The 19,600-nt window shown below is 46.6% G+C and overlaps 1 protein-coding gene and 1 long non-coding RNA gene across 4 annotated transcripts in view; one reads left to right on the plus strand and one right to left on the minus strand.

Annotated features, from left to right (window-relative positions):
- RNF182 (ring finger protein 182) overlaps positions 1–19,600 on the minus strand; it is a 722,686-nt gene that overhangs the window by 671,030 nt on the left and 32,056 nt on the right. The gene's annotated exons all lie outside the window — the stretch shown is intronic.
- Positions 5,526–19,600, plus strand: part of LOC138481417 (uncharacterized) — a 272,771-nt gene continuing 258,696 nt past the window's right edge. Inside the window, exon 1 of the long non-coding RNA XR_011274240.1 lies at positions 5,526–6,024. This is a non-coding gene — a long non-coding RNA (uncharacterized lncRNA). The remainder of the gene's footprint in view (positions 6,025–19,600) is intronic.

Consider the following 19,600-nt stretch of genomic DNA (forward strand, 5'->3'; position numbering starts at 1 on the left):
GGACTTCATTGATTCACGGTGCGCCACCCTTTCTCAACTCTCATGCTGGACTTTCTTTGCATCTAGTACTCATGGTGGCCCTGATCTTCATCTTGTATCCTGGCTTGCAACATTATGTGTTACTACTGACTTCTGCAATTGTATTCACTCTCCCCTCTTGGTTCTCCACTCTTTTAACTGCTAACTCTCTGTTCTCTCCTTCTTTCCCTTCTCCCTTTTCCTATCTCCTCCCCTTACTTTCTTCTAAACACTTAATCTATCAGAATTGTCCCTGGACCTAGTATGATAGCAACCTCGTCTGTCTCCCCCGCCCCTTACTTGTTTTTCCCCCCACCTCCCTCCAGCACTATCTGAAATGTCGTCAGGCCTAGTATGATAGTCGCTTGTTTTGTTCCTCCCCTCCCTTTCTGCACCCATCTCCCTCATCTTTTCTCTGGCTCTACCAGAAATGTCGTTAGGCCTAGTATGGTAGTCGCCTGTCTGTTTACATTTCCTTCCCACTCTCCCCCTCCCTTCCTTATCTATGTCTTAGCTATTGCGCTATCTGAAATGTCGTCAGGCCGAGTACGATAGTTAATTTCACATCCTTACTGTTCATGGCCTGTAAGAATGTCATTGTATTTTCCCTTGTTCCCTCAATTGCCTTGAAACGCTTTGAAACACATTGGGCCTCATTACACGGAAGGCGGTAAGGGTTAACGATCACTGGTAATGGTACCGGTGACCGTTAACCCTTACCGCCTTACTACGTGGTCCCTTTGCGGGTTGGTACTTTAACGCCTGCTTTTTAGCGGGCGTTAAAAACCAACCCGCAAAGGGACCAGGGTGCTAATTACGGTACCGCAAATTGCGGTACCGTAATTAGCACCTTCCCCATTCCCAGTATGCCCTATGGGGCAAAAATGGGAATGGGGAAGGGCAATGGGGGAAGGGGGAATTACCGCCCCGCCAACCTTGGAATAGGGCGGTAATTCCCCTTCCCTCCAAGGCGGTGCCGGTATTTTACCGGCATGGACCAAGGTGCTAATAGCACCTTGGTTCACCGCCTACCGTGTAATGAGGCCGTCTGTGATTGCCTTTATTTAAAATCGAGTATCAGGGTAGTCAGATAAAAAAAAATCCCTGTTAGCCATGTGCAAGCTTTAAGCTTCTGTTTTAGTAAGGACACAATTTCGGCGTCGGCCACGTGAATGCTAAATTTGTTTTCATTAATAATACACCCTTCCTGTTATAGCGCTTGTCTGCCATTACGTAAAGTGCACTTTTTGTGGGAGCAGGACCAGCTGTGGATGTACTAGGGCTCAAGAGGACCCATTTCAAAATGGCGCTTGGAAGCTTCCTTGCCTACAACAGGGAAACAGTCTGAGGCAGCTGTGGGGTGCATAGATTAGAATGGCGAGATAAAGGAATGCAGGGTGGTGAAAATTAGCCGCAGACTATCACATTTAATGTAGTGAATTAAAGAAGTATTTTGCTATCAGATAAGACTGTGGAACAGCTGCTCGGGGCCTGCGTGAAGCGAAAGGCCCATTTCAATTGAAAGGCCCTGATGCCGTCCATTTGTGTTTTTTTTGGTGTCATTTTTTGCTTCTGTCGCTCCTTAGCCTAGGCGTTTCACAAATGTAGTGGGATGATACAAATATATGAAATGATAGCAACTAATAAACAGACTGCAACAGAAGGAAAAAAAAAACAAGAAGAACCACTATAGAAAATAAAATGAATTGACGACCCATGAAACCAGTGAAAATGAGAGTCAAGTAAAAGGCAACCAAAGGAGAAGCTTCCAATTTTTGCACCAAGTGAAATCAGCATTTTTTATTCAAAAAAATATAATTTCCGTGATACTACAAGATTGCAGTTATTTGGCCACCTTGACCCCTATGTTGCATATATATGGACATCACCTCCTGCCACATCACTGGAAATTATGTCACAGCAATGGCATCAGTCATATATAGTCCAGGGCATCATGATGGTGCCAACAGTAAGTTATGTGTGATGTGCTATATATTGTTTTATCACTATTATTATTGTACATGGAGCAGCACTGTAAACTAGAGTCTTGCAATTTTCACAAAGTACACCGAGAGACAGTTATTTGCTCAGTATCACACAATTTAGTCGTGTGGTGAATCCAGAGTTTGATCCGAGTCTTCAATTTAGATTCTTGACTGCATATTTTCGCACCTTTCTTGTAACGTGTGTGTGTTTTTAATTGACTTCAATGGCTAAACTAATGCTCTGCTTTATATAGAAAACTTGAAGAGTGCAGAGGCTTTTAGATACTTCCAATTTTAACAGAAATGTCAAAGTAAGATCCAGTTATTTGCCCAGAATCACACACTTTAGTTAAGTGGTGAAGCCCTGATTTGAACACAATGCATTTTTGGCACTTGACTACATATTTTCTTGTCTTGTAACTGGTATGTGTTTATTTTTGACTTCCAAGGGCTTAAATAATGTGATGCTTTATAGAGAGGGCTTGAAGAGGACACATCACAAAATTAACCAACTTGACAAATATATAAATACGTACAGAAACACATTAAGCAAAGAGAATATGATTGTAGTTTTATTTTCCCCATTCTGAACGGAAGACTAAAAGTATGCAAATTCACAGTCATGGGAGCCCAGTAGCTCTCTAGGTTTTGCAACAGTACTTTCATAATACAAGAAAATAAACTGTGTGATAAGGGCACCTCCTTGTAGTCAGTGATTGACACAGGCGTGCAGCTGATTATTATGCCTAGTTTTAAGAAAATGGGACATTCTTAGAAAAACAAGTTTTTTCTGTGTGTCTAACTTGCAGAATTCAAATACAAATGCACAAAGTTGTTTGATTAGATGGATTGTTGGGGTAGGAAATGTGGTGCACCGAGTTGGATTTTTGGGGGTACGAAATGTGCCGTATTCAGATGGATTTTGGGGGTAGGAAATATGCCGTACTCAAATGGATTATGAGGGTAGGAAATGTGGCAGATTCAGATGGATCTTGGGGGTAGGAAATGGGCCGTATTCGGATGGATTTCGGGAGTGGGTGTAGAAGATGTGCTTGCTGGGGCGGGAATTTGTTACACTTAAATGTATTGCTGTGGTCGGAAATGCGTTACACACAGACATCTGGTAAGACTATAGCGGTAGCCTGTCCATGGCACCTAAATAATCCTACTATCCTAAATCCTAGGGTAGCCACCTAGTACATATACTAGGTCACCCAGTCTATTGCGCCAAGAAGACCTGAGGATAGCGCCCCATGGTGCCAAGAAGAGTGTTCGAGGGTAGCTGGTCTTTTTTCCACAGACTGTCCGACGACACAGCGACATCAAAGATAAGCTCTGTCGGGTTTCTTGGTACGTATAAATGCACCCCTTTGGTGGACATCTGCCACAGGCACGGCTATCCATCCACTCACAGTAGAATGCAGCTACGACCCATGACAAAATTCGGGCCAGCTGGACACTTAATGTTTGTAAGCCCATTAGACCAGACCATGCCTCAACACCTCTGACATCAGTATGCAGAGAAGACAAATGACAAATATGGGCACTCTGGACACATAGCGGGTCTCTAGCACTCATGCCATCTCCTGACCCCCTCAGCGCCCATTCACATGCCTAGACTTCGTGGATTGTTTCTACCAGAGACTGGCCAGCCCGGCCTAGCCTTATCGTGTCCAAATGCACATACGCATTCTAACTCCATGATCTCCAATACGCTGGTCCTCAGTCCTCCAAGGGCGTTCCCACTATCAGCGCTTTGAGACTATAAGAATGGTAAAAGGCGGTATACAAATGACCTGTACAATACAATACAATAAAACAAACCTTTATTTCTGTGTGTCAAACTTGTAGAATTCAAATACAAATAGACAAAGTGAAAGGGACGGGGTTATTTTGTGACTTTCTTGATTGGTGGCGTGGATTTGGGTAGTAAACTTGGGATCTGTGTCTTTCAGATGGAAATGAGCTGAACACATTCACACCTATTATGGTTGCATGTCTGGATAATGGCCATTCCAAGGATCCAGTACTGCTGTCCACTCCACTTATGTGTCCCACCATCATTATGCAGGCAGCATCCTTCTCATAACCAACCAGGCTACCACGGAGGGCTGCGAGGACCCAATGTGTGCAGGATCATGTATGTGCCTGCCATAGGTAAAGCACTCTTTCATTTCATGGCATATGCACAACGCATATAGCTACATTACAGCAGAGAGCACATACATATTTCTTTTTTAAAAAAGAACACATTATGGTACTTTAAAGAAGGAAAAGGTCCACCCGCTTGTTTCAGAGCCCGTAATGGTTTAATGGTAATGTTGACAATTAATGGACATTTAACTACAAGAAAGCACAAAAACTGAAAATATTCCTAAAATGTGACTTCTTTGTCTAAATAGCAATTAATAGCAGTTACTGCAATGAATCAGCAGCAATTAATTTACATATAAATCAGTAGTCTTCCAAATGTTCTATGCCAGCCCTCTGTAGAAAATGTTTGGGGCCAATCAGCACCCCCTCCCATTTTCACAATAAGACATGTGACATAGAGAGGCGTGGGCGTTAATATTACACAGTGTAACAGTTCAGAATATATTATGTTTATTTGTAGAGTGCTCAGTGCACACGTAATTGCTCATTGTTGCTTTTGGGAGACTGGAGTGAAAGGATAACATGCTCTGTGAGCCTGCCTGTCATTCTAGCCTAAGACCTCCAGAAAGAATGTTGAGGTCAGAAGAGCTTAATGTGGTGCATTTAACGTCCAAATCTATCTAGCCACCCATCTGCTCCCGAGTACTGGGGGCGAGGGGTGGGGGCGAGGCTGTGATCACTGTGCCTCGAAGGCACCCCACCCTTCTCTAATGCTTTATTCTATTTTGTCTCGCTCCTGCTCTCTTCAGTGCCTCCCCCCTATTTCGTCTCTCTCATTCTATTTTGACTGTCCTCTCTTATGCACCGTCTATGCTCTACCCCCCCTAATCATTTGTCGCTATTCCAGTTTGGACATTATATCTCCTACACATTCTTCTATTTATCTTTCATCTGTTTATTCTCTTCCTCTCTTCTCTCTCCCCTCTTGCACCCCAAGCAGTCTCTTTTCCTTACCTCACATTCTGTCTTTTCAGACAGTCAAACTGTCCCTCTCCCACCAATACTCGCTCACCACTGCTTAATTTGTGCCGGTGTTTGGCGGTGGGCAACACCGGCACTCTTTTTTGGGCACCGGAACTCATTTACACTGCTGCCTGCCTGCGCGCAGCAGCACACAGTCTCCAGCTTATTATTATTTTTTTCTTGCCTGGTCATCTGCAGTGCCGACGTGCAGCCTGCATGTTACACTTTAGCGCCCGCTTCGGGCCGCTCCCTTTTCACAACATGGCAGGGGATGTGGTATAAAGCATTGTGCAGCGCCGTCTGGCAACTACCATGGAGGATGGCTACACCGGCTCACATCATGAACCACAACTCCCATGAATCCCGGCGCTCCCTTGTAGTTCAGGGAACGAGGATGTGGGAGCCTCGAACTCACGCAGCTCTGCCTCCTCTTCCTTGATTTAATCAATGGCAGCTCCTCTCAGAACGCTGCTTCTGTTTACAGTTGCTAGCCGGCCCGTTCTGACTTCCGTGCCTAACTTGTGAACTCCTCCGTCACTGTGTACCGACCCTATTGCCTTGCACACGGACTTCCATATTCTTGTTCCTCTGACTCCTTGCATGTTTGTGTACCGAACACCCTGCAATCTGTACGGACTGCCTTTGATCTCGATTCAGTGCCTCCGTTGCCCGCTTGTGTGCTGAACCCTCTGTTCCACATATGGACTGCCTTTGTCTCCTGATTTTGTCACTCCACTACCTGTCGGACTCTGATTCTCCTGCATCATATGGACTGGATTGCCACCTGTTCGTCCACTGCCTATTGCTCACAAGAAATCCCACTCGCGAGGTGCATCGCACTCAGCAAAGCATCCGCCCGTGTTCCAAAGTCAGTCACACGACTCTCACGTTTCTAGAGTAATTGGTGAGTGCTCATTTCCAAGTATCTTGTGTCTCCTTTCTGGTGTGGAGCTATTAAGTGTTCCTTTCTTCTAAGAAATTGCGGATTGAGTGATTCACTCCACCTGTCCTTTATTCTCCTGCATTGCTGCATATTGGACTTTCAATCTCCATTCTGAGCTGAACCCTTTCCTACACTAAGTGCACGCAGCGATGCTTAGTTGCAAAACTACAAATCCCAGAATGCAATGAAAAAACACTGAATGAACATATCACAAGTGACATACTACATTTTTGCAAGTAGGTTATAAAGAAGACTAAGTGACCCAGAAAATAAATTTAAACAAGCATTGGCAATGCCAACAGTTTGGGCCTTTGTGTAGGCATGAGAAAGGCACTTGCCAGGCACATCTTTAGTGTTATTGACTGGCCATTCATGGGAGCAGGTGCAAAATTGTGCGAATACCTGGGAATCTAATAGCAGTGCCTGGCAAATGCCTAATACTTATCCACAAGCCAAAACTGTTGGCTTTGCCAATACTTGTTTTAACTTGACTTAAGTGAAGGACCCGTCGAGTACTTATAAATTGAGTGGCTGAAGGAAGACCTGGTAAGACATTTTTATTATAAAAGTAGCAGCTTTACAACTCCAGTTAAGTCATTAACTCTCAGAAGGCTACTTTGAAAAGGCACTGGCAGGACCTTTGGGTATAAAGTTTGATGCTAAGGCTTGAATAAAGTGATCTCAAAGAGTTGCATCAAGGAGGTGTTTGGGGCGGGGAGAAGCAGGAACTGGGTGGGAATGGCCAAGGCACTATCATGGCCATTAGCAGTCAATGTGTGGACACATAAGAGGGCTGGGCAAGGCCCAGGAGCCGGGCAGGTGTACGCTTCCATCACAGACAGGTGCAGATACATTGCGTCATGTGCACTGAATGTTTAGGAAAAATACATGATTCCTGACATACATTCCAGAGCATAGTGGATGGAGTCTGGTGGAGACCAGATGACATGGTAATGATGTGGGACATTTAGTTTGGTCTCTACTGGTTGACATACTGTACTGTAGGCTTAATGTATATTTACTTCCTCAATCCATGTGTGCTCCTTCCCCATCCTTTCCTCTCCTGCTGTCCCCCCTCCTCTGTCCTCGGCTACCTTGCCTCTACCCTCCCTCCCTGCCCCCTCTCTTGCTCCTTCTTCACCTCCTTCTTCTACACCTCCGCAGGGTGCACCTCTGATCTGTACCCCTCCCCGGAAGTCCTTCAAGGATGGCAACCTTCTCCACATTGCCACTCTTAACTCTCACTCTGCCATCAAACATTCCTCTGATATCTGTCACCTTCTTGAGGAACTGGACCTGGATGTCCTCGGTCTCACTGAGACATGGTTCACGGCCAGCTCTGTCACCAGCTTTGACACACTCCTACCTGACGGTTACAAGATCCTCTCCGTGCCCAGGCCCAACCGTGCAGAGAGGGTTTGGCCCTTATCTTCCCTGAGTGTATTCCTGCCACTGTCACTCCTACGCAGACCTACTCCTCGTTTGAGTGTCTTGTCTGCCGACTCTCTCTCTCTCCTAGCCATTCCCTTACAGTGGCTACTATCTATCGGCCACCTGGTCAAATTTCCTCCTTCCTCTCTGAGTGGGCTGACCTCTCCTCCTCACTCCTGGCCTCTACCACTCAACTCCTCTTCCTTGGTGACTTCAACATCCACCTGGATGCCTCCTGTCCCCCCTCTGGATTCTTTCGTGACCTCTGCGACTCTCTCTCACTCTATATTCTCCTGTCTGGGCCTACCCATTTTGCAGGGCACACTCTTGATGCTCTGATCTCTTCTGACCTTACCCTCTCCGTCCTTCTCTCCACTCCTCTCTCCTGGAGTGATCACTTTCTCCTATCCTCCCACCTCACCCTCCCTACCCCACAGGCAAAGCCAACCTCATCACTGCCACCCACCTTCTCGGTCATTCGACCCATGAAGCGCGTGTCAATTGAGGCTTTCGCTGCCACCTTCTCGCCCCCCTCCACCTTCGGCTGACTCCCACCCTGACACAGCCCTCTCCACACTCCACTCTGCTATATCTGATACTCTTGATATCCTTGCCCCTGTCATGAGAATCCGCCTGAAGCCCAAAGCCAAATGCAACTCCTGGTATGACTCGGATCTCGTCACCCTAAAACGCAAGTGCAGGGTGGCAGAGAGGAAATGGCGTGATTCATGTACATCCTCTGACAAACTGGCCTGCCGCCTGCTCCAAAGGCAATACCGTCTCTCCGTTCTCACCAAGAAGAGAGCCCTTATCCAAGCCCGCATCTCTGCTGCATCTAACAACTCGGTCAAACTCTTTAAAATCTGCAAGGAGCTTGCCAACCCTGCTGCAGTCTCTAGCTCTCCTGTCCCCTCCCAGGCCCTCTGCACTGCACTGGCCTCTCACTTCATCTCTAAAACTCAGGACATCCTGTCCACACTCTCCTCCATCTCTTCCTGGCTCTTCCTCTGGCCCTTCTGCAGCCACCCCTCCTCCCTCCTTCTCTGCCTTTCCCCTTTTTTCTGCTGACGAGGTTTCGAGACAAGTCCGATCTATGAAAGTCTCGTCTAAACAGGTTTACCCCTGCTCCTCCAAAACTATCAAGGACCACATCGACTCCCTGGCTCCTGCCATGGCTGACTTTTGTAACCACTCCTTTGCCTCTGGAGTCTTCCCATCCCCCCTTAAGCACTCCCTTGTGCACCCTCTTCTTAAGAAACCCTCTTCCGACCCCGCCTGCCCGGCTAACTATCGCCCAATCTCCATCACTCCCTTCCTAGGCAAGCTCCTTGAGAAACTGGCCATCTCCCAGCTCAACCTCCATGCTGAATCTGTTGGTAGTCTTCATGACCATCAATCTGGCTTCAGAGCTGCCAGAGGCACGGAAACTGCTCTCCTGAACATCCGTGAGGACCTGCTCTCAAACCTCGACTCCAACACTCCTTGTGTTCTCATTCTGCTCGATCTCTCTTCTGCCTTTGACACTGTCAACCATGCCATCCTGCTCAACCGTCTCCGTGATAACCTGGGTATCACTGGTCAGGCTCTGGCGTGGCTGACCTCTTTCCTTTCCAATCGACCCTCCCAGGTCCAACTGGGGTCCTTCCTCTCTGACATCTTCTTCTCTACCTGTGGTGTCCCCCAGGGATCTAATCTCTCTCCCTGGCTGTTCAACCAGTATCTGGCACTTCTTGCCCACCGCATCGCCACTCTCTGCTCCAACTTTCAGTTCTATGCGGACGATACCCAGCTCATTTTCAGGCTACCCTCGGCCTCCTCCTCTCATTCCCTCATCTCCTACTGTCTGTCTGCTATCCAGGAATGGTGTGCCGCCAATGACCTCTGCCTTAATGCCAGTAAGACTGAGATTCTACTCATCGGCACACCCACTCCCTCCTTCCCTGCAGCGCTATGGCCAGCCTCTCTTGGCCTGCTTCCTGCTCCTACTTGCAAGGCAAAAAACCTCGGGGTCATCTCCGACTCCACACTCTCCTTCTCTCCTCTTATATCTGACGTCTCTAAGAAGTCATACTACCAGCTGCACCTCCTCAGAGGTATTATTCCCTTCCTCTCCTTCCCCCCAGAAGCTCACGGTCTCCAGAGCCCTGGTTCTCTCGAAGCTGGACTACTGTAACAGCCTCTATCTTAATCTGCCTGCCTCCACTCTCCGCCCTCTGCAACTCATCCAGAACAGGACGGCGAGACTTGTCCTTGGCCTCAAGCCCAGGGACCGTATCTCTCCAGGACTGAAATCTCTACACTGGCTCCCTGTGGCTGCGAGGATTAAGTTCAAAACCCTCTGCATTGTCCACAGGCCTTCTGGGGCCTGGGGCCTAAATACCTTCAACTCTCTCTTCCTAAATATCTTCCTTCCCGAGCCCTTCGCTCATCTGTCTCCAACTCCCTCAGGGTCAGCCTCTCCTCGAAGCAACGAGCTGGGGGTAGATCTCTCTCTGCGGCAGGGGCCTCCCTCTGGAACAGCCTTCCTGCCTCCCTGAAACTTGAGGAGAACCATCTTCGGTTCCGGAAGCACCTCAAAACCTTCCTCTTTGCTTCTGCTTTCTCTCTCCCTCTCCCCAGCTAAATTCTTCACTGAAACTGCACTGAACCTGCACCAGGGCCACTCTCACCGACCTCGGTCCTTGGCCCAGCCACTCTCTACTTGAACTGCCTCCCTGGCAACCCCTGCACTGCGGGACTGTCTCTGCATCCCTACAGCCCCCCCCTCCCAGCACTTGTCTGCACTTACCTTGCACTTTACTTGCACTTGCACCAGCTGGCCCTATTTATTTATTTATTTATTTTTTATTCTACTTACCCTGTTCAGCACTTCCCCCTCTCCCCTTCCCCTTGCACTTTTTCCCTTCCCCCTACCCCTGCACTTGCGCGATCTGAATGACACTTGGCCTAGTAGGATCGTTGTCTGTCTTTCCCCCTGTTCCCCCCTCCCTGCCTCGTCGCGCCTTGAAACACTTGTGTATAGGCGCGTTACAAATGCCATATCATATCATATCCCACTACTAGTCCGTGCCAGCAGTTGCTGCAGTGCCAAACATGAGACTTGGAGCAGCAGTGTGATGGGCTGGTGGTGGGCCGATCTAGCACTGAGCTGGCCTGGGTGGCCTACACCACGGGCGGCGCCCGTTTGGTCTGGCATTAGGTTGGCCAAGATTTTGTGGGCCCTGGCACTTATTTATTTACAAATTAAGCACTATCGCTCACCTTTCTCCCCCATTTTGTGTATAGCTCTCAACCCACCACTTTCATTCCGGTGCAGCGCATTTAGTCCTACTTATTTCTGCGGTTTGTAGTTTGGCTGGAAGCTTCACCTTCTATCAGTGGGTGATACTGGCTGCCCAGAATGCAGGGTCGGACTGGGACAAGAAATATGCCCGGACACCCAGAATAAAGTGGCCCACACCTCGCCTCAAAAAGGTGGCCCTCAAACCATCATCCGTGAATCGCATCAATTCACGACTTTACAGAAAATGCTACTTATGGAGGATTCATGTGTCTGTTACATTACAACACAACTCATAAAATGACATAACTTTGCATACAGTTCTGTGACAGGGTCAACAGTTCAGAGGCGCAGGAGTGGCATGAACCAACCACCCCCACTGCGGTTTTGGGACCTGCTGCAAGTCGACATACATTTCATACAAGAATGAATCACCATAAGTATCATTAATGTCTGTGTGTATAGATCCATATTGTCAAAATACTGTGAATGCAAGCAGACATCCAATGCCAAATGATAATGTTATTGTATAGCACTTACGCTTAAGATCTTTTTTATAGAACAAATATGCATACAATATCACCCAACCTGTGTTGGTACTCATTTATCGACCTCAGAAGGATGAAAGGGAGAGATGGCCTTGCTGGTAGTCAAACCTGCAACCTGCAGATCACAAACACACATCACAGCAGCAAGCGCTCAATCCACTGAGCTATCATATCGGCTATAGTAAAATGAGTAATTATTCTGTAGTGGATACCATTAAACTGGTAACTAAGATTTAACAGCAGGGCAGTTAAGTTCATCATCAGGTCTGGTGCAAATCTGGCCGCATGTCATGCTTGCGTGCATCTACTTTTCAGGCTTCAGAATCAGAGGTTGGCAAAATAGGGAAAGCAGCGCACTCACAGGACATCCCATACTCTGAGCACTCGTTACCTCATAAATGCAAATAAACATCCTGAACAGCATGCCAGGGAGATGGGAAAGACAGACTACCATGCCCTACTGGAAACTATGGGGGAGATGGCGGCGCCATTACTAGACCCATCACGCGTATGCCGTAATTTGGTTAACGGTCTAGTCATTTTTTCACAATGGCCGCCACCGTGTATAAACATACTCCTCCTGCAGCTCCGCGCATTGCACTTGTTTTCTCTCGTGCCTACGCTGCGCTGTGTTTCAGCTCAGTGTTAATTTTTCCTTTTCTGTTGCCTGCTTTTATTTCCATTGTAGCGGCTCCCCTGCTACTCTCCTCCACCTTTTTGCTTGGAGACTCGTCTCCCACTTACCTGCTAGTTTCATGCCTTCCCTTCCTGGTTTCTCTCCGTCCTTGCTGTGGTTGTTTCCCTGTTACCAGTCTGCCTTTCCTTACCTTACCAGTGGTTGCTCTGCCCTCCTATCCCGGGGACTCTGTTTTTTCCGTGGCTTTGATAGCCTTCCTCTCTCCTGAATCGGTGCAGAGACCCCCGGTGACTGTGAAGTTTGCTGCTCTCCTTTACAAGTTCCAAGGATCAACTATTCAGGGTTTTTGTGCCATTTGGCTTTTCCCTGTGATATTGGGTCTGGCTCCGGGGGGGACCTCTCAGTTGGGGTCTATCCAGCCGACAGAGTGGCTTCCGGAGGAGACAGACCTTACTTACTGCATAAGAAGGAAAGGAAAGGAAAGTAAGAGACCCGGAACCCCAGACGAAAGAAGAAGTATCAAGAAGACGACCTTCTGGGAGAGACAGGTGAGGAGGAAGGGAGGGAGGAAGAGTCAGAGTTTGACAGCGTGCAACGCCAACCCAAGATCATGGCTTCCTTAGAGCAGTGCAAAAGCGGAAAGATGCAGGAAAACTCTATCCCCTGGACCAGAGTATTATCGTAAAACGAGAAACTGAAGAGATATCCAGAGAGCAAAACACTATTACTTACAAAAGTATCAAATTATTTTATTCATCATGATACAAAAATTTGAAAAAGTCAATTAATGGCATTCTACTTTGTAAAGCATCAATAAATCACGTAACACAACAGCATAGATGAACAAATTACTGTGACTAAAATACATCCATCTCAACAAACATTCATAGTGCAGCATCCAAACCATACATCATACATAGTGACATTCAACCAACCAACAATGGCTAAAAAAGTGACTGAATTAATTAACATTATTTGCCAATTGGGAGTGGGACAAACATTCATCACATCCCATTTGATTATTTTAATGTTTACAAATATATTGAACAAACAGCAATAGAATTCATTAAAAACAATCTATCACAAGGGCGGATCTGAGAGGAAAAGTGTTATATAGATCACATCCCTAAAAGAATAAACTCAACCGGTTTCAACGTAGAGTGTGTAGTAAACAACGTCTTCATCAGGAGATACAAAACGAGAAGCTGCAGGAAAAGAACATTACTACATAAATATGTGGCAGTGTCCCATCTCATGAACTAAACTCAACAGTAGATTGTATATAGCCACCATGTGCCACCTGTTACGAACCAATAAAACTAAACATTTGTGCTGGGGAAGTATACCTAAATGAGAACAGCCCCAGAAGCAGGGTTTAATTTAGAAAAGCCAGAGGCGAAGCACCGACCCTGAGAGTGTGAAAAATATTAATATTAAAATTAGGTGACCATAGGGGCCAAAAAGATCGAAATAGCCCAGCCAGGAAACCACTAGACACCCCCACATGCGACATAAAATATCATGGCTAAATAGATGCAATATGCTGGACTGAACAAACCTTATATAAGTAGCCATTAATATGCAAAATGCAAAAGATGGATCGTATGCTGGAGTCGTATCGCCAATGGAGCTGTGACTAGTGGGAAATGAAAGATTGATTGAAGCAATAAAAAAGTGACTACAGCAACCAAAGGAATCATATGAGAGCGGTCAATTGTTACCTGTAATTAACATGACACTGCTCTCAGTAGCCCCCTTCAGACATTATGGAACAGTGGCTTTCTAGATGGTGATGCAGCGAAGCAAGTCGTGTCAGCAGATGTACGCCTAGTGTACTATCAAACAAAAAATGATATTGGCCTAAACCGCATACGACAAAATCAAGCTAACGACTTCCCAATAGAGTCATATACAATTAAAAAAGTTTAAAAAATGGCTACTAATTGAAAAAATTAGCTAGCTACTAGCAGAAGTCTGGCAGACGAACTTAAGTACGTAAATAAGGAGTGTCTATGATACTGCAGGCTAAGTAAAGCACGAGTCTTCATATACAGCTAAAGCCGAACTTGTATATTCATACAGGCGACAAAACTACGTCTCAAAACAAGGTATGTACAATACTAAAGAGGCAGTGTGAAGAGCGGCAGATCATATTCGTGCTTACTTAAAGTTAACACCCGGAGTGGCGTGGGCGGCTGGAGTTAATGAGCACAGCCTAGCCGTAAATCTCAATGACCATGCTACATCGGCCGTGTGCCAGCAGCCGACTGAAGCCGTCGCTGCTGTGGACGTAAATCACGTGGAAGGTCACGTGTCTTCAGTGGGAACGTGTTGCGTGTGCGTGACGAGCCCAAAACACGCCCAGAATTAAAAAAACAACAACCAAGGTGCCGTATCCCAGACAGGCGGTGTTAGCCAGTACAGCGGACCGCCCGATACCACTGTAGTACGTAGGAAAAAACTCACATTGCAAAATAGAGTGTGCAAGAGTAATTTGAAATGGCCTCATGACCATGAAGGCCATGATGTGAATGAGATTCGTCCAGGTACAGGGCTCAAAATAAATGAAAGATATAAGGTGCCCAGTATGACCCAACGATAAAAAAATAATAAATAGAATGTAGGACTCCTGAGTTGGAATAGACTACAGCAGATGGACCCAATTGACTCTAAACAAGAAGGAACTGTATGACTCATAGAGGTGACATAGGACTTGAATAGAAACTATGTACACCATACGATATCTGTACAAGGAAATTATCTATCTGCTATTGATCTCCCATGTTTCCATGGAGTTCAGGCCTTTGTGGAGGGTGCCTAAATTAAAAATCCACATTTGTTCTTTGTAGGCCAATTTGTTGGTAGTTTGCACATGGCCACTTGCTGTGATTTTCTCGATGCAAAACCATCTTAGTGAATCTGCATCATGCCCCATCTCGAAAAAATGGGAGACCAGGGGGGCAGTAAGACAACGCATCCTGATCTTGGAACGATGTTCATTGATGCGCACATGTACCTCCCTGGAAGTCTTGCCTATGTAAAACAAGTTACATGGGCACTGAATGGCATACACAACATGAGATGGTGACTGCCATTCAGAGTCTCACAAATGAGATGCAGACACTTCGCACGGAGAACAGTAATCTAAAGCAACAGGTGGCTGATATAGCTGCAAGGAACGAAGGAGATCGAGGGGACTTACCACCCATCCATTGTCCTTTGGGAAGTATGATGGCAACCCCAAGACCCTAAACGAATTTCTGGATGCCTGCTACAAGTATTTTGCTTTCAGACCTCACACCTTTGAGAAGGAAAGGGCGAAGGTGGGATTTTTAGTATCCAACTTGGTGGGTAATGCCCTGGCTTGGGCGACTCTGTTGATTACCCGATCGGACCCAGTTACTAATGAATATGCCCAGTTCATCCAGCAATTTAAGAACAGATTCGAATGCCAAGTACAGTACTTCTCCTATGAGGCTTTACTCGACATCCGACAAGGTACCCAAGATGTCCAGACCTATGCATCGATCTTCCAATGCTTAGCAACCAATGCTGGCTGGCCCAATTCAGCTCAACAAACTTTGTTTCGCAGAGGCCTTAATGAAGAATTGAATGACAAATTGGCTAGAACAGCTCGTCCCCATACGTTTCAAGAATTAGAGACTCTTACTCGACAGATGGAATTCCTTCTAGGGGAGCGCAAGAAGGAAAAGAAAAGAAGTCGTTCTTATCCTCCTTCACAGACTAATCCTCCTGCTTCGAACGAGAAACTCCTAACATCTTCTGGAGAGGAGCTGATGCAGATCGGTACCACGAGGGGTCCTCTTACAGCAGAAGAACGCAATAGAAGAAAGGATTTGGGATTGTGTATGTACTGCGGCTCCCAGAAACACCTTCTAAGGAATTGTCCCGAAGTGCCTCCTCAGAGGTCGGGAAATGGGAATCCCTGAACCTAGGCAGGGATAGGTCGGGGGTGATAGTCATCAGTCCCTGTAGCTCCTCCAAGATCTCTAGAGCAACAGAAGACAGTCGACTCATGGTGATAAAAGTCAAAATGTCTTTTGAGGATAAAGAACTCGAAACTCTGGCCATGCTGGATTGTGGGGCAGCGGGCAATTTTTTGGACATCAGCTGGGCAAAGAATAACGGTCTTCCTATTAGATGCAAAGGAAGAGCAGTACCAGTGGAAGCAGTCGATGGTTCTCCCTTATCTTCAGGACCAGTTGAGTGGGAGACTCTTCCCATAAGAACCACCAATCTTTCTCACCAGGAGGAACTGATCCTAGACCTTAGTAAGGCTGCCCACTTTCCCATAATATTGGGAATGCCGTGGCTGCGTCGGCATAAGCCTTCTATTGATTGGACAGAAAATACTGTGCTTTTTGCTTCACCTTATTGTAAGGATCACTGTCTAGGAAACTCAACTTCTGAACTACTTCATGTAGTCCAAGTGTCTGTCATCCCCATTTCAGTGAATTCGATACCTACCCAATACAGAGACTTCGCCGAGGTCTTTGAGGACAAGTTATATCGCCTCCTTCCTCCTCATCGAGCAGAGGACTGCGCCATAGAAACCCTTTGTGAAGCCTCTATTCCCTTTAGTAGGATGTATCCTCTCTCCATTCCGGAGCGACAGGCTTTGAAGGAATACCTTGAGACTCATCTAGAGCATGGACTCATACGGGAATCCAAGTCACCAGCAGGAGCATCCCTCTTCTTCATACCTAAGAAAGGTTCCCTGGAACTAAGACCATGCATAGACTACAGGGGTCTGAATAAACAGAACATCAAGGACTGCTATCCCATGCCTCTAATCAATAGTATTCTGGAAGCCGTCCAAGGGGCTACCATTTTTACAAAGTTAGACCTTAGGGGTGCTTACCATTTGTTGCGCATTCGATCTGGCGACGAATGGAAAACAGCCTTTCGCACCCCTCTAGGTCATTATGACTACACCGTCATGCCCTTTGCGTTGGTAAATGCCCCTGCCGTGTTCCAGAGATTCATGGACAAGATGTTTTCAGACCTATTATTTGTCAATGTGGTGATCTACTTAGATGACATTTTGGTCTACTCTTCCTCTGTAGACGAACACAGCAAGCAGGTAAGAGAAGTTATTTCCCCTCTTCAAGCCAATCATCTGTACGTCAAGCTCGATAAGTGTGTGTTTGAGGTTTCTACTATAGCGTACCTGGGGTTTATTCTTTCAGCAGAAGGCATACAGATGGACCCTTCCAATATTCAGGCAATCCTGAAATGGCCCAGTCCTAAGAAGGTTAAAGATGTTCAAGGTTTCCTTGGACTGGCAAACTTTTATAGGCGATTCATACCTGACTTTTCCAGAAGGGTATTGGCTATTAGAGCTCTACTCAAGAAGGGGATTCTTTTTGCCTGGAACAATGCAGCAGAAGAAGCATTTTGACATCTCAAACAGGCATTTACCACTGCACCCATTCTTAGGCAGCCGGACCAAAACCACCCATTCATACTTGAATCCGATGCCTCAGATAGCGCTATTGGGGCTGTTCTTCTTCAGAAAGGAGAGGACGAAGTTGAACATCCCATTGCTTACCTTTCCAGGACACTCACATCCAGTGAACAAAACTATCCAGTTATCGAGAAGGAGTTACTTGCCATTCGTCATGCCTGTTCTGAATGGCGACACCTCTTACACCCTTTTTTGGTGAGAACTGATCACTGCAACCTTCGAGTCCTTCAACAGATGGAGTGTCGGAATGCCCGACATGCTCGCTGGGCGTATTTGTTTTGCCAGTTCGATTTTACCATCTCATACATACCTAGCAAGGAAAATACCATTGCAGATGCTCTTTCTCGCTGTCATGACACAGAAGGAGACGTTCCGTACAAGGGCGATAGAGTGCTTGCAGGTAAAGAGATCATCGCCACCCTTAACACCTTTCTCCAATAGGTCAGAGATGGCTCCACTCCCGGAGTACTCTCATTGAATCAGAAACACCCCCTTCATTTAAAGGAAGGCTTGTACCGGAAGGGGCAAGCCCTATTCTTACCTACCAAGTCTCTTCGTGATCAAGCTGTATCATGGTGTCACGACCTACCCTCGGCGGATCACAAGGGACAAAAGGCCACCATCGAACTCCTAAGCCGATACTTTTGGTGGCCTGAATTACAGAAGGAGGTGAAACTGTATGTATATACCTGTCCGACATGTGCCTTAGCAAAACACTCAACCAAGAGACCTATGGGGTTACTGCAACAAGAGACTCTTCCTTCCCAACCTTGGATGCATGTTTCCACAGATTTCATTGTGGACCTTACTTTATCGGATGGTTACACAACAATCATGGTAACAGTGGACGCCTTCTCCAAGTTGGCCCATTTCTCTGCCTTGTCCAGTATCCCTTCAGCCCCTCAGACTGCTACCACCTTTTTAAAGGATGTGGTTTGTCTCCATAGACTCCCTCTCACCATAGTGTCAGACTGTGGTACCCAATTCACCTCTGCCTTCTGGTCCTCATTATGCCATCAGATGGGTATCCAAAGGGCGCCATCTTCTGGCTATCACCCCCAAAGTAACGGACAGACTGAGAGATTAAATTCCACCTTGGAACAGTATTTACATTGTTTCTGCAGCCACAGACAAAATCAATTGAGTCAAAACCTTGCTATGGCAGAGTTTGCGTATAATAACGCCGTTCATTCCGCCATTCGGATGATCCCTTTTTTTTGTACTTACGGCTACCATCCCAGACACTTCCCTTTGGAGCTGTCTACTTCTTCTAAAATCCCGTCCATTGAACATCTGTTGGACAATAACAAGGAAACACATTGAGTAGCTAAATAATCCCTCGAGGCAAGTAGAATGAATTACAAGACCTACGCCGACAAGAAGAGACAGCCTAACCCTATTTGGAAGAAAGGTACTCAAGTATGGTTGTTTACCAGATTCCTGCCTTTGTGGATCCGAAGAGGGACGTTTTCGCCTAGATACATCGGTCCTTACCCCATTACTGACCAGATCAACCCAGTGACATTCTGCCTTCGTCTCCCCGCAAGTATGAAGAGAATATACCCAGTCTTCCACACTTCACTATCGAAGGAATACCAAGAGGATCCCTATAAGCGTAGGATTCCCAGGGCTGAGGTCTTCACTCCACCCGCAGAGGAAGAATATCAGGTGGCCTTTCTGCTAGACTCCAGATACAGGAGAGGAGTCCTCCAGTACTTGGTACACTGGAAGGGATACTCAGAAGTAGAACATACTTGGGAGGCTAGGTCCCATATATATGCCCCCGGCTCCTCAAGGAATTCCATAGACGAAATCCAGGCAAACCTGGAGGGGTTCAGAGGAAGAGAGGTTATACTGTCATGCCCTACTGGAAACTATGGGGGAGATGGCGGTGCCATTACTAGACCCATCTTGCATATGCCGTACTTTGGTTAACGGTCTAGTCGTTTTTCCACAATGGCCGCCGCCGTGTATAAACATACACTCCTCCTGCAGCTCCGCGCGTTGCACTTGTTTTCTCTCGTGCCTACTCTGCGCTGTGTTTCGGCTCAGTGTTAATTTTTCCTTTTCTGTTGCCTGCTTTTATTTCCATTGTGGCGGCTCCCCTGCTACTCTCCTCCACCTTTTTGCTTGGAGACTCGTCTTCCACTTAC

Source organism: Ambystoma mexicanum, chromosome 5p (genome assembly GCF_040938575.1).
Source record: "Ambystoma mexicanum isolate Mex_15411 chromosome 5p, UKY_AmexF1_1, whole genome shotgun sequence".
Lineage (NCBI taxonomy): Eukaryota > Metazoa > Chordata > Amphibia > Caudata > Ambystomatidae > Ambystoma > Ambystoma mexicanum.